Here is a 25,199-nt window from a genome sequence, read left to right on the forward strand (position 1 = left end):
AGTGAGTAATGAAACAATTTAGAATTTCTTTTTTCTTGACTAAGTATTCCAAGAAATATCAGAAATTTCTCACCTTTCAAAATTTTGAGTCTGGGTTTTCTAGAAATAGATTTGCCCTTCTTATTTTGCTGTTTAAAAAAATTCACTTTTATTTTTCTACAGTAGAAGAATTGAAATATACTTTCCTCTAATGCACATCCAAATATTAGCAATAATGGGGATTTTCATATCCACTAATATGAATTCTTTGTTGAGGGGGAAAGAAGACTACTTTTACAAGCCCTATAAGACAAGCTTAGCTAAGTATGAATCAAAATGTAATTTTTGCTCAAAGTTGTATTATATTTGTACTAAGATAATTTTATTGGTTTATATTGTTCATGAATCATTAAATATTATTAAAATTAATACACAAAGCATACTATTGATTAAGAAAAATGTTTCTTTTTCATGAGATTTTTAAATGATTTGATGCATTTTTGATGCATTTTTAAAAAGACATTATGAACAAATTTTTGATTGTATATATTATTTATTTATTAGAAATAATTTTTGCTCAGACAACTGGAATACAAAGACAAAACTTGTGCTTGACTTGATAATGCATTAATTTTTTTCCCTTAGAATTATTTTATTAAATCATAAATGTACAACAGCTTCTTAATTCTGCCATGCACTTAAATTTTTTTTAAGGAAAATGTTATGTCTTATTATACCATGATCCTGGCTAATAGCTTTTCAGACCTTTGAGAAAAATCTTAAAGGTTTCACATGGCACCTGAAACTTAAAAATTCAACATTATCAAAGAAGGAATGCTTCTATACTCTTCCAAAGACCACTAGAAAAAAACAACAATTACAAAGCTAAGAAACCGTCTCAAAGGCATTTTTTTATAATCCGTCTTCCACAGAAAGGTAATGTTATTAAATAATCCAATCCATTCACAAACTGGCTCTCTGCATCTGCTCCAGTGTGTTCTGCTGTATCACTGCATATTTATGCATGACTGAGATAAGAGTTTCCTTAACAGTGTTTCTTCAATAACCTGAAGCTGTGCTGTTATCTGCGGGCTCTCATCCTCCCCTATTTATACAAATTGGAAGAAGCTCAATATTGGCAACTCCCACCATAACCCTCACTTCCTCCACTGCCTCCTGGACTGTAGTTTCCTCCACCGTATGGTCCCCCACGCCCCCCCATGTTCCTGCTACCACCAAAGATTACACTTTTCACTGGACCATCGTTAGAAGGTTGCTGGTGATAATTTCCAAAATCATAGTAATTTCCTCCTCCATTGTTGTTATAACCACCTTTGTAGCCCCCACCTTGGTTGCCATATCCAAGTCCTCCACCACTAGATCCTCCTCCTCCTCCATAACCAGAGCTACCTCCAAAATAGCCACCTCCAGGTCTTCCTCTGTACCCATTATAGCCATCCCCAAGTCTGCGTCCACTTCCATATCCATCAGATCCTCCTCTAAAGTTACTTCCTGATCCTGGTTCAAAATTTCCACCACCACCATGTGAATCTCCAAAACCAAAGCTGCCTCCTCTTCCATTCCTAGAACTCTGAACTTCCTGTCTAGACAAAGCCTTTCTGACTTCTGCATCATGGCCATTGGTGGTATGGTATTTCTGGAATACGATTTTATCCACAGGATCGTCATCAGAAGTAACAAAACCAAAGCCTCTTTTCTTTCCAGACTGCCTATCAGTAATTATCTCAATTGAACTACCTATCTCTACTCCTCAAAGCAATCTCTAAGGTGATGCTCCTCAGTATCTTCTTTAATTCCACCAACACATAGTTTCTTCCCAGTTACATGAGCCCCTGGTTTTCCAGACTCCTCTCTTGCTACAGCATATTTAGGCTCAGTCGCCCTCCCATCAATTGACTGAGGTCTTGCAGCCATGGCAGCATCAACCTCAGCCACAGATGAGAAAGTTACAAAACCAAATCCTCTTGATCTTTTGCTTGCAGGATCTCTCATTGCCACACAGTCTGTAAGTTTGCCTCATTGCTCATAGTAGTTCAAACTTTCTTCTGTGGTTCAACGCTTAAGCCACCAATAAAGAGTTTATGGAACTATTCCTTTTCTTTCTCCACTGAGGACTCAGTCGCGTCAGCCCTGTTTCCCAAAGGCGAGCGAGTTGAGTGAGATCTCTGTGGATAAGTGCCCCCCCCAACCCCCGCTCGTCCTGGTGTTGTAGTGAAAACTGCCACTGCTTGAGAAACAACATGGCTAGGAGCGCCTCCACAAGGGACCCAGCGCTGCTGCTGCTCGATAATGCATTATTTAATCTTCAGAAAAATACATTAGTATTATTACTTGTAATTTAATAAGATGCATATGAAATCTATGAAATCTTAGATGTCGTGTGTGAACATAAAACAAAACTGCATAGACTAGGAAAGGCCTTGACAGTATTATTGTTTATGGAAAAACTGAGCAAGAAAAATCTGCTAAGGAGGCACAGCGATTGGCCAGAGATGGAGGAGAACAAAGAAGAAAAGAATCAGGAAAGTGAGAGGAGACAGAATTCAAGATGGCAGAATGGCTACAGGGGACAAATATCCCCGAGAGAGAATAGAAATAATGTCAAGAGAGCCAGCAGTGAATCTAACAGGACAGAATTGTTTTATCACCTTCCTGAATGCAGCTTTCATGGCTGGTGAGATGGAGATACAGGATTATTTGTTCATAATGGAATTTGTTACAGTTAAAAAAACCACCACTCCTCTGATTTCTCACTCATTCCCTGACCCTTCTTCTGGAAACATTTCTTCTTGACTTAACTGAAAGTTAGGTCTCTCTTACCTGTGACAAAACATGAATTGAAACCGTTTAGTCTTTCCCTCACCAACATCAAGGTCCAGAAGATGGAAGGCAGACCCCTTCATCCTTAATACCACCTCGATTTTAAAAAGGCAGAACCATCGCTGAGTGCAGAGTGGGTGTGGCGCTGAATAGGAATCTTGGAAGCCCATTTTCTCTGGTGTACTCTGTGAAGGTCTTTTTGCCCCTGTCATCTGCCAACTCCCCGTCTATTTCCTTGGCCTCACGCCCTTTTTACACTGGTATTGGGCCTGTGCTGTGCAAGTCTCTGTCCGTAGCTGGCTAACTTTTATGGTTTCCCACCTTCTCAATTTTATTTCCATCAATCTTGAGAATTATGATTAGCAGTTTATAAGGGTAAAAGAATTGTTAGAAAAGTGGGAAATTAAGTGAGGCCTTGCTTCTTAGGTAGACTGTACCAGGAAAAAAGTACTGATGAGACAAGAAAACAACAAATGAAGGATAAATTATTGAATAAATATGCGAAAGACAGCTAGCAGGAATCCTGCTAAATAATGGTAACATTTAACATGTCCTGTTTTTCTCCCTCCATCTTCTTGATAATGCCATAGATGTTATCTCACTTGTTATCTTAGGTAACGTTACCCCCAGAAGACCCTGAGGTAAGTATCAGTGTTTTATCAATTCATTATGGAAATGATCCTAGAAGAGACCAGGATCAGTACAAGTTGGGGCGACCAGGGCAAGAAAGGAGGAGAAAAGACAAATAAGGATGTGATTTCAGCAAAGTCCCATTGAGGTTAGCTTTAGCCTGATTCCACAGGGAACACCAGATGGTAAATTAATCCCAAGAGGTATCCTGTTTGAGGCAAGGGACCTGGACTTTTATATTCTTGTATCTGTCAAATACCAGCGAATGTCTACCTGATGGGATAAATTCTCAGGCACATCTGCTTCTCTGCTATGGAGGTGAAACAGCTCTTTTAACTAAGGGCAGTGATCTAAAGACAAACACAAAGATGAGATGTCAGAAATAAAACTGCACCAAGTCAGAAAAGTACAAAGAAACAAACAAAAGGGTGAAAAAAAGTAATTTGAGAAGATGTAAATGAAGCATCTAGATAATATGGTTGACAGTAGCATTGAAAGGAGAAGCTTGATTTATAATTTCTCTGTAATCACACACAAGATACCTGTACGACACATCTGCACGACACAGTATAAAGAAGTAGTACATCTTTATGATGTTTCTGTATAAATATTTTATAACCGGTATAGAGAATACATACAGAATAATCTTCACAGTAAATTGCATCTGTCAAATTTTGTCCCTGCTCTGGGGACCCGCATGGCAGCACTACCTTAGATGGACAGAAACAAGGCTGAATTGTGTCCCCACAATTTGTAAGTTAAATGTCTAAGTCCCCAATGTGACTATATTTGGAGTAAGGAAATAGTTGCGGTTATATTAGGTCATAAACGTGGAGCCCTGATAGGATGAATGTCATTATAATAAGTAACAGGAGAGAGCTTACTTTCTCTTTATACCCTTTGATAAGGTGGTTTGTTTGCAAGCCAGGAAGAGAACTCACCCCAAGATCCAAATTTGCTGGTATCTTTACTTGAACTTCCTAGCCTCCATGACTGTGAGAAATAAATTTCTGTTGTTTAATCCATCTAGTCTATGGCATACGGTTATAGCAGCTAGATCAGACGGCACATCTGTATTCATCTTTAAACATGTGTTATTTTCTTCAGGATTAAAACAAAACAAAACTTAAAACTCCAGAAAGAATGGTTTACTTCTAATACCCAGCTAATGAAAATACTGCAATTTTTAGGTCATCCTTTGCGTAATTTTCATATATTCATTGTTATAAATTTGCAAACTTGGAATAGAATGGGGCCTTAATTTTCCCCCAGACTTTTCCAGGCTGAATCTAAATGTTGCCCATCTGTATTGGTAAAAGTGTTCTTTCTCTGCTTTCTGTACATCCTGGTAGAAGTTTGTCTCTAAGATACCAAGGGCAGGATTTGAAAAGAAAATGTCCATTGGCAAGAACTGCCACAGGGCTCCCCATAAAACTGCCATGAACATTTTGTGCATCTGTACACAGAATCCAGAAAATCTTAAAAGGTCCAGGTGCTTCCCAGAACAGGAACCAAGCACCCATTAACTGAAATGAAAACATTCAGTTTACAGGCACCCTGCAGAAGAGGGAGCCAGCAATGTGGCTGGCATCTCCTTCACCTCACAGCCTAACGCCCCATATTGTAGAGCCCAAAACAGAGCAAGGCAGATGGCTAGTAGGAGCCCTCCAGCAGGGCTGACAACATTCCAGAATATTCTCTAGGGCAAGTATCTGCAACTGACCAGTAGCAAAGAATTTCAACTTGGCCCATTTGCTGTGTTCAACAAGCAAGGCCTCAGTATAGCTTAAAATTATCTTTACATGGCTGTGTCTTTAAATGGACTCAATCACTTCCATCCTATCCCTGGAAATAGTCTCAGCTCCAGCATCTATCTTAAATACTTGGTGGGACAACACTCTAGCACTGATGACAGAGGTGGGTTTTTTTTTTTTTTTTAAGCAGCTTCTGTCACCTCCTGCTGCAGACACAGTCTTGACCTTGTTCTTGCTGATCCTCTGCAGCCTTTATTCTTCTCTGAGGGCACTTCTGCTTTTATCCCATTTCCCACTGGTGGAGAGCCAGTTGTGGTAGAAGTAAGAGGTGTTGGGAAAATTGGGTGAACTTTTGTGCTGATTGATAAGGCGAGAGAAAGGATAAAGGGAGGAAACGAATGTTGATTCTGTTGCCAAGCGTTTCTCTCCAAATATTAATACTTTCCTTGGTGCTTGGAAGGAGCTTGGTAACTGAGGTGGACACAGCTGCCTGGCCCATTCTTGAGATTCTCCAATATCTGTAAAACTGTATTCTATTAAGTTTAAAGAGAGTTGCAAGAAAGGTTTAAATGGAACTGAATAAATATTTCAATGAATGAGTGCAAGCTCTCTGCTGTAGTATGCTTTTAGAGCTTATTCTGCAGAGAACAGAGAGATTAGAGAATTTGCTGAAGAGGATGATCCCCCCAGCAGTGCCAATGACAAGTGACTATCAGGAACAATTTCATCATACTCTTCTTCAAGTGCACCTTATGCATTCTTTCAGTGTTCATCTATGTATTCAAAACCTACTAAGTGACAAGCCTTAACATTGAGAGGTTATTAAAGTTTTTAGGAGGATTAGGCAGATCAAGAAACCCCTAGATCTACACCTTAAAAGTGCGTGACCTTAGTCAAATTACTCAACCTCTCCATGTCATGATTTCCTCTTCTATGAAATGGCAATAAGAAGAAAGAGACATGTCTCATGGGGTTATCGTGCTGCTTGAAGGCATCTTTACCAGGCCTTCAATGTAAGAACTGTTGTCATCATTGTTTATGGCAGGTTCTACGCATGCAGAAATAAGGAAAAGCCTCCAAGATTCTCATAGTTTGGTAGGGTCTAAATATCTCATAGTTTGGTAGGGTCTAAATATAAGAAGAAAATCAATGATTAAAACTCAATGTGATAAGTGTTATAATAGGGGACACATTCCAGAGGTATCTCACTCACAGCATGATTTGCTCACTCCAAGGAGAGGGGAATGATGTTAGGTTTGATATGAGTCTTGAGGCCTTTACCAGGGAGAGAAGAAGAGGACAATGATTCCAGCAAAGACACTTAGATACGTGAGATATGGTGATTTCTAAGAATGTTAAATAATCCAGGATATCCGCAGTTAGAGGAGACACTGGGAATGTGTCAGAGAAAGAAGTGGGGGGTTGATAGGCAGGGCCAGGTCAGGCTTACAAATGGAAAGTTTTCTGCAGGATTTTAGAAAGGTCAGATATTAGAAAGATTACCGTAGGTGTAGTAAGGAACTGTGTATTTAAGCTGATATGTCTAAATATCAAGACAAGGTGGAAGTTTATAAGAAAAACAACTGCAGTGAGGAGTTTCCTCATGCTGTGAAGCAGGGACACACAAAGCCCTCCGTGGAAACATCGCCCACAGTTTGGAGCTGGGAATTAGTAAAACCGGGAGGATGGAGCGTGCCTGAGTGGAAGGGCTGTGCTAGTATCTGGACCCAGGGCCTCCCTGGGTGACATAGGAAGGGAAGGAACACAGCAGGACAGGAAGAGGTCACCAGCTACATTCTGAGGCCTCTGTTGTACCTTTACTTCTTTTTTTTTTATTAATAAATGTAACATTTGACCATTTTGCTGTTTGATATTAATCACGCAACTCAATTTTTGCAAAGTCCTATCAGGCAAGCACTATTAACTTCATTGTACAGATGAGGAAATGGAGACAAGATAGGGATAAGTGTTTTCCCTAAGACAAAACAACTAGTAAGAAGGTGAGTTTAAACTCAATCCCAAGTCACACTGAATCCAAAGTACATTTCTGTGCAACATTTCCAATACATCATCCTCTTCCCGTTTATATGTCCTTTGCCTTCCTCCCTCCTCCAGTTTCAATCACTGGATTGTCATCATTACAGACCCCCTCGTACCCTTTCCTTTCCTCGCCTGTGCTTTGTAAGTACTCACTCTTCTGCTGTCTCTTCCTTCTTGCTAACAAACACGTTAGGCAAAAATCATACTGTTAATTTATGCAATTTGGTGGAATTTTGGAGTTCCCTACCCAATTTTCTACACCCAACTTGTCCGTTCTGTGATGTGCTCCCTGTGAATACCTCTGAAGTTTGAGACTGAAGTTCTTATTTACTAACTGCCAACTCATCCCCAGCTCACAGCTGCCCTGTTTCTCCTGCCATGAAGAAAACCAAGGCCGTCCTCTGCACTTGTTCACAATTCTGTCCCTTCTGTAGATTCTCTCAGCCCCTTATCACCACTCCTTTACCCACACACATAGACACGGTCACTTGTTTCTGATGAAAACAATAGTTATAAGATTTCTAAGCCCTTCCTAGAATTAACTCTGATAATTCCTCTTCTCACCCAGAATCCCCCGAGTCATTCCTCTTCACTGGGGCTGTCGTTGGGTACCACTGTGTAGATACAGTCTCATTGCTTTCAGATCTCCCTACAAATTTGACCATTTTTTTCTTTCAAATTACTTTTGCACAGATTCCAATTTTGATTAAAAGCCAGGAAATCTCATTTTTCTTTACATAACAACTGTATTGTATACCTGTTATACTCAACACCAGAAGTGTGATCTCAGTAGTTATTTTTGCATATGTATTGATTCTTTTTTTCACCCCCTACCTCTCTTTTCATTCTATTTATGGTAATTTTGCTGCTCTAGGCTTCTGCTACCCCTCTCCTTAATTTTCACTCCATTCTGCATGGTAAAGGTAAGGCAACAGCTAGGCAAGAAAAGTATTCTATCGCCTCAGAGGTGGGTGGAGTGATAACCATGAAGCTGGTAGCTAAGGCAATGCAAATTCGTTATTTGGTGATTAATCTTTTTCTTTTATTCTTGTCACAGGTGAAAAGAAGTATAGAAAAAGCATTTCTTGAAGTATAAGTGAAATTAAATTCCCTGATTAAATGCTTTTTCTTTTCATAAGCTTTTGGGTAAATAAAGCTTTCAAAGCAGCTGATGATTTTAGTGCAAAACTCTCAAAGTGACAGTACTTCCTTGATTGCCCTTCCTATGCCTCTGCAAAGCCAAGCTTCCTTGCTTCTTCTTCCTACGCCTCTATTATGTGGAGAATGGAGTGTGCAAAGGCCATAGAGCAAAATCTTTCATGCTCTGTCTAGCATAAGACAGCTGCAAAAACACATGATTTAGAGCATCAAGGCTGTCGCTGAAGTCTGTCCCGTCAATGCAGATGTTCCATTTAAATACATGTGCTTGCAGACCCTGAAAGGGGTGAGGTTGACCTGCTATGGGAACACTAAAGATGTGTAGTGTGTCTTTCATTTTGGTAGTCACAAGGATAAATTGTATTTCAGGAAGTAAAACAGTCTTGGGAATGGATTCATGTCTCCGATGGTAACAAACTTTCTTTATGTATGTATATTTAACATGCTCTATCTACATTAGACATGCATGCCATGCGTGTGTCTAAGATTGTACATTCTTGCTTTTACTGCTAAACTTTATAATTTCACTGGAAAAGGACTGGTAAAAACACTTCCTCAAGCATTTCTGGTTTTTATGATAGTTAAAAATAAGGCAGGTGAAGAAAACATTCATTTTCGACTATTGCTTCAACACATTATTTTTTGTCTACACTGATGTTGAAGGTTAACTTTATGTGCTGACAATATCAGAATATATTGGCTTTAAAGGCTGTCATGAATATATTCTTTCTGTTCTAAGCATTTAGATAATTCCTAATTGAGTCTGCATAATATTGACTCTTCTTCAGTGACTTAACCAAATACTATCCCTTGCCAATGTCAAAATCAAATGATAGTAACTCCTCTTTGTGTTAAGATTTGCCAAGTATTTTTTACATACTGAAAGGTTTCAAATATGTGTTATCTTTATTTATTATGGATATGTTTTTCCCTAAATAATTTGGCCTACTGTAAATTATTTTCCAAGTAAAACCAGTAAGTTGAAAAAGCAAAGATATCTTTATATTTTTTGTATCTGTGTCAAATGATATTTAAAACATATGTAATTGTCTAAAAAGAAATATTTGTTTTAAAGAGAATGCTTGTTTAAAAAGAAATATTTCCTCTTTAGAGAAGAAAAGATGTTTTATTTTAAAGAAGGGAAACTTTGTAAAGCGAGGGTCTGTAACTATTTTATGTGTTAGTGTACCTAGAAATTAGTCCAGTGCATGAAAATACCAAGAAGATTGAGTAAAACAAAGTTTAAGTAGGAATGAATTAATCTATTGAATTAATCTATAATAGCTGGGCGTTGTGGCGGGCGCCTGTAGTCCCAGCTACTTGGGAGGCTGAGGCAAGAGAATGGCTTAAGCCCAGGAGTTGGAGGTTGCTGTGAGCTGTGTGAGGCCACGGCACTCTACCCAGGGCCATAAAGTGAGACTCTGTCTCTACAAAAAAAAAAAAAAAAAAAAACTTTTAAATTATATTGTCAATTTAATGTCATAAGAGCATCACCAACAGCCAGTTGTTTTCTATAGTTTCAGTATTTGAGAAACAATATATTAATGTTTAGCAATTAGATTTTAAAATGTGTTTAACAATATATCTAATGTTTAGTAGATTTTCTATCCTGAAGATTCCTGATAATAATTATTTCTGTAATAAACTCTAAGGATTAATCAAATGCATTAACAAAAGGTGGAATGCTGGAAGCAGTTGTTTGTCAGGAGGATAAAGCACATTAGGAATAAGTCATGCTCATCTCTCCTAGAGGAAGGCTAAGAAGGACAGAAGAGGAGGCAATGGGCGATTGAAGGAAATCAATATCATTTTCTACTAGTTTTCTAGATAACTTGTACTAATACTTCGGATACTCCTTAAAGCAAAAGGAGAACCACCATGTTTAACACCCAACTAATTTGTAACATTTGCTTAGAATCTAGGACATTTCTTCTTTTCATAAGAAAAGTCCTTTACTGAGTTTAAAAAGTGCTCCACAAAGTAAGCCGCCTGCAGGGCAGAAAGTTTTCGGAGAGGCCTCTGCTCCCTGCCTGCAGCACTAAGAAGGGAAAGGGAAAGAGGTGGGAAAGCGGGAGGTGCTGGGCGGGGCTCTCTGGGTATTAGCTGGGTTCCTCTCCCTGCTCTGACCAAGGCTGTTGCTTGGTTTAATTTCATCTATTGTTTGTCCTGGGCAAGACAAAGCACATTTCAATTAGTCAGGCTTCTATTGGCAACAGTGAGTACTGTTTCAAGGGAGAAATGAACATAATTTGTGGGGAAAAAAGTTTTTCATTTTTACATTTACTAGGAAAAGTGTGTAATTGTAGCAAGTGAAAATAGGTAAGTAAAATATGATCTTAAATTATCCAAAATAGGATTCAGATTTTCACTATTCCTCTTTCCTAGTTCTCCTGTTTCTTTAAAAAAAAAAAAAAAAAAAATTGACAGATTCAGGTGAAAGTGGCATGTTTTCATTCTAATTATAATGGCCGCATACATCTAACTATACAACATTCATCATTTTTCCACTTAGAACAGAAATGGAATGTTTTCTCCTTTTGCAGTTTGTGCAGTTTTCAGTTAAAGAGGAAAACAGAACCTAGACTCTGCATTAACCACAAAATTGTCAGCCAATAAAATGTATAGTTTATATTAAATTTTGGTAAGCAATTACACTAAACAAACACAGTTTGTTACTTTTATTAGTATTTTTAAGAAAACAATTTTTTTTTAAAGGTAAGTATTAAAGACTTGGTTAAATGATCCCGAATTCGGTATATTTACACTAAAAACCTTGAAGAAACTTTGCTCTTTCAAAATAATAGGTACAGTGTTTATTTGAAACATGTATAATTAATGTTATTTGAAAACCTTATTGTATAAGGTTTAGAAACACAATGTAATTACTGTTTCTCTAAAAGTGCATACTAAATCATCTAGCAAAATTATTTTTCTTGTTTATAAATTTGTATTTGTATGTGTTTGTATGTGTATATATTTTTTGCATGTGTATAATTTTGAAGAAGATCCAGAGACAACTTTGCCTTTAATGCTGAAAGGTAACCTAGAAATAGTCTCACAGACTTAATTTTGTGACAAGCTCACTCACTTTCACTTAGAAAACATATAATGCATGAGATATTAAAATGTGTGCAATCAACATTGGACAATAATCGTATTCATTAATATTCTGTTTTTAGAAATGTGCGCTGCTCCTTCTAACTTAAAACATTTATGGCACCTCAGGGATGATTTCCCTGGGAATTCTGTGCAAAGCATTTGGAAGTGTTAGGGGAAAGGGTAATTATGCTGTCCAGAGAATTTGTCAAGGCACAGAGCTGTAGGAGATTAAAGTAGCTGTGATGGTTGCAGAGGTCACAGGCTTGATTTTGAGCCAAGACTCACTATCACTTTTTTAATTGAGTCTGAAAATTAGAAAGCTGTGATGTGGTAGCCACCTATTACCAAGGAAGACACATCTAACTAATTGAGAATGAGTGAGCGTGGTGCTTAACAAGTGCAATCACAAAGAACGGAACCACCAAACATGAATGGCGATTCATTAAAACCAACACTGGGATAAGTGGAGACTGTCATAGTATAATTGATGTGATGCCCTCCCGTTTATATTTCAGAAATATAAATTCCTCCCTATACCTACTTCAAAGAATATGCACATGATTAGTTTCGCCTCTTTTCTACCTTTAGTCTTTATGTAAGAACCTGAGTACAAATGCTTTCCATTTATAGTAGAGAAGCTTTGAATTCAGAGTAGTTTTGTTTTTATATATCAATATTTAAAAATTATATTGACAATATTAACATGTCATACCACGTATTATTTTTATTGCCGTATTACACCAAAATTAAAAGACAAGCACAATGGATGTCACATCATCATATTCAGACTACAGAAACAGCTGTATTGTGACGTTTAAACCATTTTATTTATCTAATTTAGTATAATTGCCTTGGTTTTGGGTCCAATTTTTCTTTAGCACTTTTTCATGTATATCTGAACTTCAGATGAAAAGTTATTAATTTCAGATACTACTTAAGAAGGCTAAGTTTTATAATCCTAAAATAATCGTTGAAAGAAGTTTGACACATATTTTAAGTCTTCTTGTTAAGCTCAAATTAATGTTAAATACAAGTATGTCTAAAATACAATTACCTGATTTTTCTTCAGTTTCCTTCTTTTAGAAGTAACAATCAGAACAAAATGGGATTTTGTTTTTCCAAGGCTGCCACTCTCTTTGCCCGATCTTATTTGGTGTTTATGCTCACAGTAAGAATATAACTCTTTCACAGTCTTTATTACAAGAGTTCTCCTGTTGATGAGTTTTTCCAGGTTGAGACTCAGTTCAAAAGTTTCAGCCCAAGCAATTTAGAAGTGTACCCACAGCTTCGGTAGGATGGCCCGTCTGAGAGAGCTGCTAATTACATATCCTTCTCAAAGACTCTTCATTCTTTGTCTAGGAAGCATGTTTGTTTCCTCCATGTATACATTTCCAATGGGGTCATACTTTTTAAAGATAGATTTGGGGAGGTGGAAGAAATCAGACATCTGGATGACCATTTAAGTAATTTAATTGTGGGACTCATAAGGGTAAAAAGGCCAGACGTAGATTTTGGGGACAATTTGTTTTTATGGGCCTAAATAAATTCCTAACATTCACCACAAATTTTTTTTTTTTTTTAGTTCTTTGGCATAAACAAATGAAATTCAAAAATTGCTACTTTTTATTTCTTGTACTGATATAACAATGGCATTGTATGCTCCTTCCTCAGAACGTACTGTCAGTATATTGCAACAATTAAAACATGCAATGGTCTCCTGTTTTATTTAATGTTGCTATTAAAGAATGGAGGGATGCTTTCTCCTTGACCGCAGCCTGGGTGGATGGATGGAGAGCTGATTGATCAAAACCCCTACCTACTTAGAAGCAGACAGCTACAGGTGGGCAGGGACTAGATCAGGTCTGACCTTTTGAAAACGCTCATCTACTGATGAGGACTAGTCAGTGGCAGTAGTCATGAACGCTGTTTAATATCAGTTTCAATAACAAATATGGCATTAGAATGCCAGAATGCTTTTGACAATCCTCTGACTCTTAATGTCCCAAAATGTCTGATTTATTTCTCTAAACACATTTAAGACTAATCCAAATAGGGGATTCACCTCTAATATTGGCAAACACTCATACAGTGTCTCATATTCTTTACAGCCAAATGAGTTAAATATGGTCTTAAGTCTTCTAGACTAACAAGGTTTCATACCTCAAGGCCTTAAAAACGTTACAGACTCCAGGCTCAGTGCCAGCCACATACACCGAGGCTAGTGGGTTCAAACCCAGCCCAGGCCAGCTAAACAACAATGACAACCACAACAAAAAATAGCCGGGCATTGCTGGTGAGCACCTGTAATCCCAGCTACTTGGGAGGCTGAGGCAAGAGAATCATGTAAGCCCAGGAAATTGAGGTTGCTGTGAGATGTAATGCCATGGCACTCTACCAAGAGGGACAAAGTGAGACTCTGTCTCAAGGAAAAAAAAAATCCTTACCAACTCCAAGAGACCCAAAAGGTTTACCAAGAAATTTGAAAGCTGCTGAAGGTCAAACTTGTTCAACTCAACAGTTACTTTTTTAGTTTCATGGACTTTTAATTGTCCTAAATCTCAATAATGAAATACCATTTTTAAAAATAAAAAATATCAACTGAAATACTCAACTTTGGCCATTATCCATCTAGATATAACTATTTTCTTAAAAATTATATCAAACAATCATTCCTCACATGAGAGTTGTCTTATAGACCAAAGAAGGAGACTCCTCTAAGTATCAACTCACCCTATGGTGGAACACTTACATCAACACCAAGGCACAGTGACATTTGCTTCGTAGCTCCCAGAGCCCATTTTACACACGTCTACAAAAGATTTTATTGTTTAGTTTCTATCTACATCTTCATCAAGTGAAAATGATAGCAGTTAATATGGAATAGTTCTAGAAAAGTCCTTCTCTGTAGAGAGGAGAGAGATACATTCTCTTCTGCTAGAAGAGAAAAGCATTGGTAACATCAGAAATCTGTGTCATTTCTTCAGGGTGCTGTGCTTGAAGGAAAAAGTTTGGAAGCGCCCAAGTATACTATGTTAATAGTGATCTGCTGGGATTATGAGATGCTATGTTGTTCTGTCTCTTACTCTAAAGATGATATCTTCAATGGATAAATCCTCTAGAAATATGAGAAATTTACAATGTATAATTGTTAGAACCCTCATGTGGAAAGGGATGGACAAAAAGAAATTAGTAGATATTGGATAATCTTGTCAGAATTGAATTTTTATTCCTAGACAAACTGGATATTATTATCCATAATACCCTTAAGAAATGACCTATTAATATTTTCTAATTTATATAAAATAAACATTTGTTACAGGCTACATTGGAAATGTAGTGGATTGGTCAAGATTAAATCTTATGAATAACTTATGTTTTTATTAGCCAGCTTGATAACTATTCAAATATAGACAGCAACTCTCAGGAATGTGCCTCTCAACATTTTTGCTTCCATTATTAGTACGTTGTAATATTCAAGCAAGAATTTTTCTCACCCTTTCTCGCTCTTATCTGCAACATCAAGCAGTGATAAGTTTTATTTTCCTCCTCTTATTAACTCAGGATTAGGTAATGGCTGGGATATTTTGGCAAGTGTGGGACCCTGACAATTCTTTGTAACTGATCCTCAAACATTTGAACCCTTTCACTGTGTAAATACAGTATTTGCACCTTAATTAAGAGCTGAGCATTACCAGAATAATTCTACAGCAGAGGTTCTCCGTTTTTTGTGTCATGTTAGAATTACCTGGGACATTTTAAAAAATACCAACACAGACCAGATCCACTACAGTCTCTTGGCAAGGGACCCAGGCATCAGCATCTTTTAGAGCTTTCCGGGTGATTCCAATGTGCAACCAAGGTAGAGAATCGGTGTTTTGGAAGAAATGGAAACAGAATCACAATTGGCACGAAGAAAATCGTCCACCCTGAACGCTGAACTTACCCTGACATTTTAATGCCTGGTTGAGGAGGCAAAGTCAACTTCTGAATAAATTACTTAGACTTTTGTGACGTTCAGACATACCCTCATGTGTCACAGAATGTGACTGCCCCCAGAAAACAGATGAAAATCAGTAATTTAGTTGGCTCTAGCCTCCCTCTTTTGGCAACACGTTAAATCTGTGCCAGGACCTAGAACCCTGGCCCATAGGGGCAACACTATGAAGGTTGTATTTGTGTCTACCTCCCTGTGTCCCCCTACCCACAAGGAACACACCTCTAATGTAGTATCATCCTTTTTTCACACTTAAAATCACTCCTTCTCTAGGTGTACATAATGTTATATTTATGCTAGACCCAGTTCAAGTGTTCAGACAAAGCTAACTTGTGAGCTGATAAAGGTTTAAGGTATAATCTCTCTCAGGGGTTCCCAAATTTTAATAGTAGCTCTTGAAAGTCAGAAATATAAAAGTTGTAAAATTTTAATGACAGGCGTAACTGGGAGAGGATTAAATAATTGGGCTCAAGGGGCCATTTACATTTTCTCCCTCCAAATTATACCCCATACACATTCCTGCTCATTAGGCTAAGTCCTCCTGAAAACATAAACCTTCTGTTCCTAGTAAGTTTAGAGAATTTGCTATTATCTAATCAAAAACTTTTTTTTTTTTTTGGTTCTTTTGATTCCACACATGGTATATTTTCAGTCATATAAATAGGGTAGTCAATTACATTAGAACTTATTATTTTACCCATGGCAATTTGCCATGAATGCATTAAAATTATCTCTATTTACTAAAAAAAAGTGCTAATTATTTGCCTTCCTAAACTTTACTTTACTATAGATAATTTATCATAAAATATCTTATAAAATGTCATACATACTATGCTATATCCATGAATACTGAAGACATGAATTAGTAAATATTGTAAATACTGTATTATCTGCTATAGTTGATTTTATAGAAGTTAGAACTTCTGATAGTAAGATTGCCTTTGTCAAGGAAAATATCATCAACCAATCATTTAGTTAATATTTTTTTATGTGCTGAAGTGTTGTCACTAGAAATATTTTAGCAGTTTGAAAGAATTTGATAATGTAAGTACGATAATTTTTTTTTAATCTTTATATGGAAAATCAGGAGGCTCGTTGAGCACTTAAATTGACAAGTCTCATAAATGCAGGCTGGACTTTGCTACCTTTAAATGCACTAGTATCATATCCATTTATATGTTATTTTTAGTAATATGAATGGTATCCAGTATGCTAGTTTCCTTATATTATTTACATCGGTTTTAACTGTCATCTTTCTTTTCCCATTGGAAAGTGAAGTAAAAGTTTTTATATACTACATGTTCCCTTGAGATTCATTTTCATCTGCCTCCCTGTCTCCCCATCTTCTTCTCTCTCTCTCTCTCTCTCTCTCTCTCTGAGTTCTGTTGTATGGTGATAAATTCTGGCAGTCATTAACTACAATCAATATAAAGAATTGTATCATCACTTTAAAGGCCAGTTGCCATCCAGAGAGGTTAATGCATTTGCTCCCTTCCAGAGGCAGAAGCGCCCTCTTCTTGGTCATGATAGAAAAAGAAAATTGACCTCCTGTTCCCAATTTCATATGGAATTTTTCTTTCCAGATAGGGGCAGTGACCTTGCCAAAAGGATCCAAGTATTTTTAAGATCATATTTGACTCAATGATGGATGGCAAGTTACCTGGGTACAAAGCATCTGTTCTGATACAGTTGGGGGTTGGGGATAGGGCAGCTACATGTTAATGCAGGCTACTCTTGCCTCCAGCTGGCAGGAATGATATTTTCAGAAAATCAGTTGATTTTCAGAAATGATTGGAAATCCTATCAAAAAATACAGAACGTAAGGACCTGGTCTTAAAATTTATGACAGAATTTAGGTCTTATTCTTTAAACTTGTTCTATTAATAAGTTGCTTATCTAGAGCTAATTTTGAAGTTTTATCTAGTCAATTCTACCATAGACATTTTAATTTATCCTATAAAATTATTTTCAAATTTTCCATAGTTTTTCTTGTCATGCATTCTCTTGTTCTTAGCATGTGGAAAGGTACTCACATTTGCAAACTTGCTTCCTGTGTAATAATGTTTTCATTTAGGTGATCACATGGTAATTTATGGCGATTTTTTCAAATCTTTCAGTTCTTCTAACTTTAGCCTGACCTAAGTTACATCTTCTCATTTTATTAATAAGTATGTGATACAAGTACGCAGTTAGGCTTCAAATGTAAGAAGCAAGCAATTAAATATACCTTATGAAAATTATAGGAGAATAAATCAAAAGAATAAGTTTGTTACTTTTAGTACCAATAGCAATACAGTTTTTTCTGACAGCTTCAAAAGAACTCAACAAATATGCAATTATATCTTCAGAATTCCTATCTTTCCATATTGATTTAATTCCATAATTCTTCTAATTTGAAAAATTAACAAATACAAAAATTTTAGAGAGCATCCATGAGACATTTCTGGTTCATTTTATTTTCCAAACTGCTCATGATGTAGTCATGAAGCCAGAGGAATCTTAGTCCTAGTTCTACAGATGGGGAAATTAATATATATAAAAACAGTTATACAGTAAGTGATACATTCAATGGTAAGGTTGGGAACAAAAAGAGTGGTGTCTTGCCTTATTTTTAAATTGACTTAGTTCTAAGGACATTTTCCCTATTATTTGAGGTTAATAAGTATAGGATTTTTTTCTTTTTTACTTATGATCTTCATATTCTCTGATCCTCTGTCCAGTCTTTTTTCTTTGTTTTGGTAAAGTTGTGTGATATAAACTGCCATGAAATAGCCTTTAGGATGAATGAGGCAATTGAAGCTGAAGTGCAGGCTTTAAGAAATGCCTACCTCCAAAGGTGTCTGTGACCATTTATTAAGTAAGGGCATGACATTTGGGAAGCACATGCAGTGTACTCCTAAAAAATTCATCTTACTGAAAATCGATGTCTAATCTTAGTCCACAAAGAAATCCCTATGATTTGTACAAACTCTTATGTTATTGTTACTTTTTATAAGCAAAATGATGTACAAGATCCAGAAAAATTGATATTCAAATAATATGTGACCTTAGGAACCTTTCAAGTTTCTTTGAGAGTTTGTGGTTTTGAATCTGTAAAATGGGAACCATTATGCATCCATTGTTGAATCCACGTAAAGGGTAATTGAAATGACGTATACTGGATATTTCATACAGTAACTAACATGCAAGAGTCCTTCTATGAATATGAGTTGCCCTCCCTTAATAGTTTCCATGGAAAACACAGGTGGTCTTCTTAGGCTTATGTGTCATGTGATAGGTTATAAACAACAGAGTTTTCTGGGTAGTTAATTAAGGCTAATTGAGGATTGACAGAAAAGGTAAAAAAAATTGTTAACAGCTTAATAACTAAGGCGACTTTTTGTGAAAGAAAACCAGTGAATTGTACACATAGCGTTGATTTGTCTTCCCTCTTCGTGTTTCCCTCAGTTAGCAAAATCTGAAGAGAACCCACCTGCCCAGGGGGCCTATTAGCTAGTAAGAGGCATGCTATTCACATGGTAGCAGCTACAGTAATTAAGGCATGTAATTGAAGAGCAAATGAGCATTTGGTGGTTGTCTAGTATTTCCAAACCTATCAAATAATGGTAAATAACACACAATCTTATTTCTATATCCAGGTATACGTCTACCAGTAGTATTTTCTTTGCTATTATACTGTGGGTGAGCAGGTTCAATTTCTATTTAATTAAGAAGATATAAAGTTACGCTTCATTCTGCCTTAAATCTGAAATTCAGTTACTATTCTATCAGTTTTGTAACTGTGAGGAAAATGTGATGATAATAGAGGAAGTATATGAATTATACATTAGTAAATTATGGAAATGTCACTTTGAAAACTATAGATTTTATTTAATTAATTTATTTTGGATTAGTATAAGGGTACATATGATTAGCTTACATCATTTGCATTTGTTATGAAAAGTTCAAGTTGTCTTTGAAACCTTCATCCTCAAACTACATATTTTTAAAGGTGCAAATGTTTTGCATGTCAGATTACAAACTCCTGGTACACCTGGAGCTTTTTTTTTCTTAATAAAGAATGTTTCAGGGGATTAAATTATAGTGGTTGAGGGAAGGCTTTATTATTATAAAGACAAGAATGACGATATTTATTAGAGGTCAGAGAGCAGAATGTGGAGGCTATTTAGGTGTGATACTATTATGCTACTTCAAACCATACACTTGGGTGAAGACTGGGGACTCAGCCACCAAACCAAGTACAATCACGTGCCCCACAATGTTTGGCTCAGTGATGGACCATATATATGTGAAGGTAACAATATTATAATGGAGTATTTTTACTGTTCCCTTTCTATTACTAGATGTGTTTAGGTATGCAAAATCTTACCACTATGCTTTACCTCCCTGCAGTATTCAGTGCTGTAACATGATGTACACTGTCCACGTTTGTACCCTAAGAGCAACAGACTATACCAGATAGCCTAGATATTTAGTAGGCTATGCTCCATCCACTTTGTGTAGGTACACTCTAATGTGTTCTTACGATGATGAAATTTCCTAATGATAAATATCTTAGAACTTATCCCCATGGTGAAGTGACCCGTGACTATCCTAGTCAACTCATAAAATTCCAAAGTTTAACGTAACAGAAAAAAAAAAGTCTAAAGAATATTTTCCTGCTATTGTCAAACTTAGAATTCAAATTTCAAGGGTAGAGTGGAGATAGCTTTGTATAATTTATTTTGGGTCAAACTTATAAATAACTTATAAATAAATAAATGAAGCAAATTTCTGGGGAAATAGAGACAAATCATCACTTATAAATTTAGATGGATTAAAATAATAAGTAGAAAATTAACCTAAACTACTATTATTATGAAATCTAGGTTTTAATTTAAAATATGCAGAGCTATTTACACTGATCATAATAATAATGTGCCGACAAAATTTCCTATTTGACTTTAAGCCAATATGATGAATCCTGAGGGTAACCATGCCCATCAGCAGAATATAACTAAGAAAGGATTATTTATACAAGGGAAATTTTCATTTGCTGCCCTTGACCGGTAATTTAGTAACATCAAAAAGAGGGAAAAGAAAGCCATATATATTGGCTGCTCGTTAGGTACTATGAATCATTTGATTTTTACAGCGACCCTATTAATTAGTTATTATTAACCCCATTTCACAATGGAGAAGTTGAGACTCAGAAAAGTTCATTCATTTAACCCATGTTTATCTAGTGCCTACTAAATAAACTGCAGGCACTGGTCTAGGCCCTGGGGATATCACAGGAACCAAGATGGAAATGTTACTATTCTCAGAGAACTTGTATCCTGATAGAACTGGTCTCCTGATACTAAACCTAGTAGTTTTCGTGCAATGTAGAATACGAAAAGAGAATGGTGCAACTTAGAATGCCTAGTTGTAACTTTAATATTACTTAGTACTGATAAGGCTTCTCACAGGAAAGATCCAAGTGAGAGAAGGAGCCAACTGTGTGGAGGCCACAGGGAGGTGCAGGGAAGGCAGAAGCAAGAGTCAGGACCAATCTCTAAAGTCCAAGCCCTGGAGCTCTGTGCCCAAAGGGGAGAGTGGGGCAATATCGGGGCTGGGATAGGAAGCTGACAGCTCATTACAGACCCTGAGCCAGGTTTTAACCTAAGAGCATTGGGAAATACTTGGAAGGTTTTAAGCCAAGGGAGAAACATGAGGGCCCATTTTTAAAGAAAGAACCACTCTGACTATTGTAAGGTAAACTGACTGTTGACAGTTTAGGACAACCTGGGGAAGAGAAGCAGGAAAACAGAAGCCCCTGTTGGTCCGAGTGAGTGGCTGTGGAGGGATGTTGAGAAGAGCCAGCCCAGCATTCAAGAAAGAAGAATGAGGATGAACTCTAGATTTTTAACCAAGAGCCAAAGAACCACTTGCTAAGTGGAAAACTGGGAGAGGAGTTGGTATGTGGCTGAAAATCAAGAGCTTATTCTTCATTTGCTAAAATTGGAAGGCCAATAGACGAAGGGAAGGTAGTGAGTGGGCACGTGGCTCAACACATATGGTTTGGGGTCTTGGAAGGAGACACAAACTAGAGAGTCAAAGTCCTCTGAAAAACTTCAATGATCAAATATTCAGTTTAGCATATGACGAAAAACAAAAAGGCAATTTCAATTTTAGTTAATTTGCTTCTTTGTTAAGTGATGAATTATTTATTAGAGACAAGGTGTTATAGATCAAATGTTAGTCAAGCGATTGTTAGAGAAAGGTACCGAATTAACAAAAACATAAAAAAAGATACTGTGTATTAAAAAGTCACATTGCTCCTATCACTAAAATGATCAAATACAAAATGGAAAAGTAGGACAATAGACCAATTAAACTTCTTAGCATGACTTAAATTCAATTAAGATCACAGAGAACACACTTGTTTTATAACAAAACATTACTGAGATAAGATAAAATAGCTTATTACAATTATGTAGCCAAGTTTGTTCATAAATCAGAAAGCATTTTTTTGATAGAGGTAAATCAAGCAAAGGAATTAGAAACTATTAAATGTATATTTTAATGGGAATGAGTGATGGATGGATATCATCCATTTATTTTAAACCTAATTCTAAGGAAGAACATGACATAAATTTGTAAAACAGTGGTATTTTATCATTTAGTTTTAAATATTCCACGAGAGATAATCCTTTGAAGTAGAATAGTCAAAAATGGATTTTAAAATATTTCTGTACAATGAATCCTTAATATACACATGCATAACATTAAAATTAAATAAATAAATACAAGTAAAGCTTTGTTACCACAGACAATTTTATAGAGGTATGAAAATTATTTTAAGGAAGATATTGAGATAATGGTCAAACTATAGCAAGTCACTATAGTGACATTTCCATTGTAAGACTGAGAGCATTTAATAAGACTTCTAGAAACCTGTTTCCTTCCTCTCCCCTCCTTTAAGTAAGTTTTAAGTGCTAATATTAGAGAAAAACATTATAGCATTTCACTTACATTTTTGGCTTCTTTACTTTTGCTTTGACCATTTACAGTATATTATAAAACATTCATTACTCAAAATTCTGGAATTCCCACAAACAAGTGTCTAGAAATCAACATAGAGTCAAGTTAGGCAGAGGACTTAAAGGCCGGTTTTGAGTGAGTCATTTTTCCCTCCATATGAGAGAATCTCGCCCCACCGTGGGAAAGGTTACACATTTCTCATTCTCACATACAGTTGTGCCTAAGAATTTGTTGATGTTCAAACTCAGCCTCTGGAGGACAGAGAACGTTTGCCCACTTCTGATTCATCACATTTTATATCTACGGGTATCATTGCAAATGTAACAAGTTTTCATTTCAAGAGCCAACTTTATGAAAAAGAAGATTGAGAAAAAAACGGGAGTTTACTTACTAAAGCAAAGACATATACCAAATTTAAAACTCTTTTCCAACACAGGTGAAGCACAAAATTCTACATTTAAGAACTGTATTTCAACTTCCTCCATCTTTTAGCTATGACTTTCATAATGTAAAATTTAACAGTTTGAATTTCCTAAATTCAAATATGGTGGGATGCTGTCAAGGAGACACGGCAGCTTTTGACCTACCCCCAGAGATACCAACACTAAAGCAGTTCATGAAAAAGTAACAAGTTCTCCTTGTCTACACGTTCCAAATGATCCTTATTGCACATACTTGAAGGACCAGGCAAGGGAAGAATTCAAAAGAAACAAATGTGCCATTGAAGAGGATATAATCCCGATGATGATTACTCAAAGCTATATGCAGCTCAAAGGGCCAGAAAAGCACTTGCTTTCACAAAATCTTAACTGCAGCATTATTCTGAAGGATTTTGAAGTCTGTATGTGTTTTGTTGAGTTTGGGCTTAACAAAGGGCAGTGCACAGCCAAGCCTTACTGTCTGTATGTACAGTATTTGGGCCAAATATGGGCTGGTGGAGCATGTTATGTCATAGAGAGTAAAGGAAGGCACATCATAACAATTGCCTTAGCACTGGAAAACATACCCTGAGGTTTGAAAATGTTTCTTGATATGACAGCAGTTTTTGAGAGAAGCAAAAACCCCTGTAACTAGTGGCCAATTAGGACATGAAAAGATACACAACACGGTTAATCATCAGGGAAATTAAAATCAAAACCACAATGGGATATCACTTCACATCCTCTGCAATAACTATATGGTATAATTAAAAAGGGAAGTGATAACAAATGCTAGTGAAGGATATGGAACCCTTATATGCTGCTGGTTACATGAAATAGTGTAGCCATTTGGGAAAACAGACCATTTCTTAAAAAGGTTCCATGGAGAGTTTAGGTCTAAACCATCACTTGACAACAAAAAGAAAGGAAGGACTAACACATGCTATGTATGCATGAACCTTGAAAGCCCTGGAAACTAAAAGGAGCCATCTCAAAGTATTAATCGTGTGATCCAGAAGAAGCAGAAAAATTAATGGTTGCCTAGAACTAGCGGTGAAATGAAGAGGAACAGCTGGTGATGATGGGATTTCTTTTCAGGGAGATGAAAATATCCTACAGTTAGAGTGTGGAATTATCCTAGGGTTACATTATACAATTGCAAATACAGACACTCAACTCCACTGAATTAAACATATTCAGTGTGTAGTATATGAATTATACCTCAGTGAAGAAGCCCTGAGTCCCAGAGATTCCTGGGAATTTACATGAAAACTTCTTCTGCCTTATCAGGTTGCTGAGGTGGGGTGTTCAGCTGAGTCATAATTTGATAATCAGTGGATACCCCGGAAAGATCACCACTGGGAATGTGGATATTTGTGGGAAAAAGAAAAGAAGTAGTAGCATAATGAACACCTTTATGCACTTACCTAAATGAAGAGGGAAGAGTTCAGGCAACTTCTGTGATTACTTTAACATCCCTGTGGAAAGAAGTTAAAAAAAAATCATTAAGAGAGATCCTCAGTGCACTTGTTTCTCCTCTAGTGACAGGAAAAAGCAAAGAGAGTTTGAAGAATACGTGGGATACAAACACATTACACCAAAACTGACCTCAGGATGCTTTTGAAAGAGACCAAATTTATAACATAATTCATTTAGTGAAAGCCTGGAAGATGCCGGGATTGGCAGTCCTACAAACTGAAGTTGTCTGGTCAGAGAACAGAGTGAAATAGCTAATCGAAGAATCTGGCCAGCACCTGAAAGATAACAAAATTTTCAGAACAATAAATGATAACTAGGACTGGACTACATACCAGAAGGGAAGCACAAACTGATGGTGGCTTATGTTCATGACCTGGATCTCCAGGGTCTACTCCAACCTCCCACAGCCTCAGAGCCACAGGACAAAATAATTCTGAATACTTTTCCATGTGGTAGTCTACCAATACAACATACTTACACGAGCCAATCTCCAGGTTTTTATATGGATATGCATTAGTAAATCTATTGCAAAATGATTTAACAGGAGAAGCATTTACAGCGAATACTTTGGAAATATTTTTCATTGTGGGACATGAAAAATATACTCTAATGTAGACTGTTTCTACTCAATCTAAAATCTTGAAGCTGAAACAATCATTTTTTCATGAGGTATGGAAGTGGTGAACTTTAATGATGTATCTTCCTTATAGTGTTATACACGGAAGAATTTCAAAGAGCATTATGTGGTTCAAACTTGCAAGATGCAAATATGTGTATCACAGATCAAGAAAATCTAAGTTG

The 25,199-nt window shown here is 36.6% G+C and overlaps 1 protein-coding gene and 1 pseudogene across 1 annotated transcript in view; one reads left to right on the forward strand and one right to left on the reverse strand.

Moving 5' to 3' along the window:
* Positions 1 to 25,199, forward strand: part of SEMA3E (semaphorin 3E) — a 282,406-nt gene that overhangs the window by 120,133 nt on the left and 137,074 nt on the right. The gene's annotated exons all lie outside the window — the stretch shown is intronic.
* LOC128560225 (heterogeneous nuclear ribonucleoproteins A2/B1-like) lies at positions 1,109 to 24,982 on the reverse strand (annotated as a pseudogene).

Source organism: Nycticebus coucang, chromosome 11 (assembly GCF_027406575.1).
Source record: "Nycticebus coucang isolate mNycCou1 chromosome 11, mNycCou1.pri, whole genome shotgun sequence".
In the NCBI taxonomy this organism is placed as follows: Eukaryota; Metazoa; Chordata; class Mammalia; order Primates; family Lorisidae; genus Nycticebus; species Nycticebus coucang.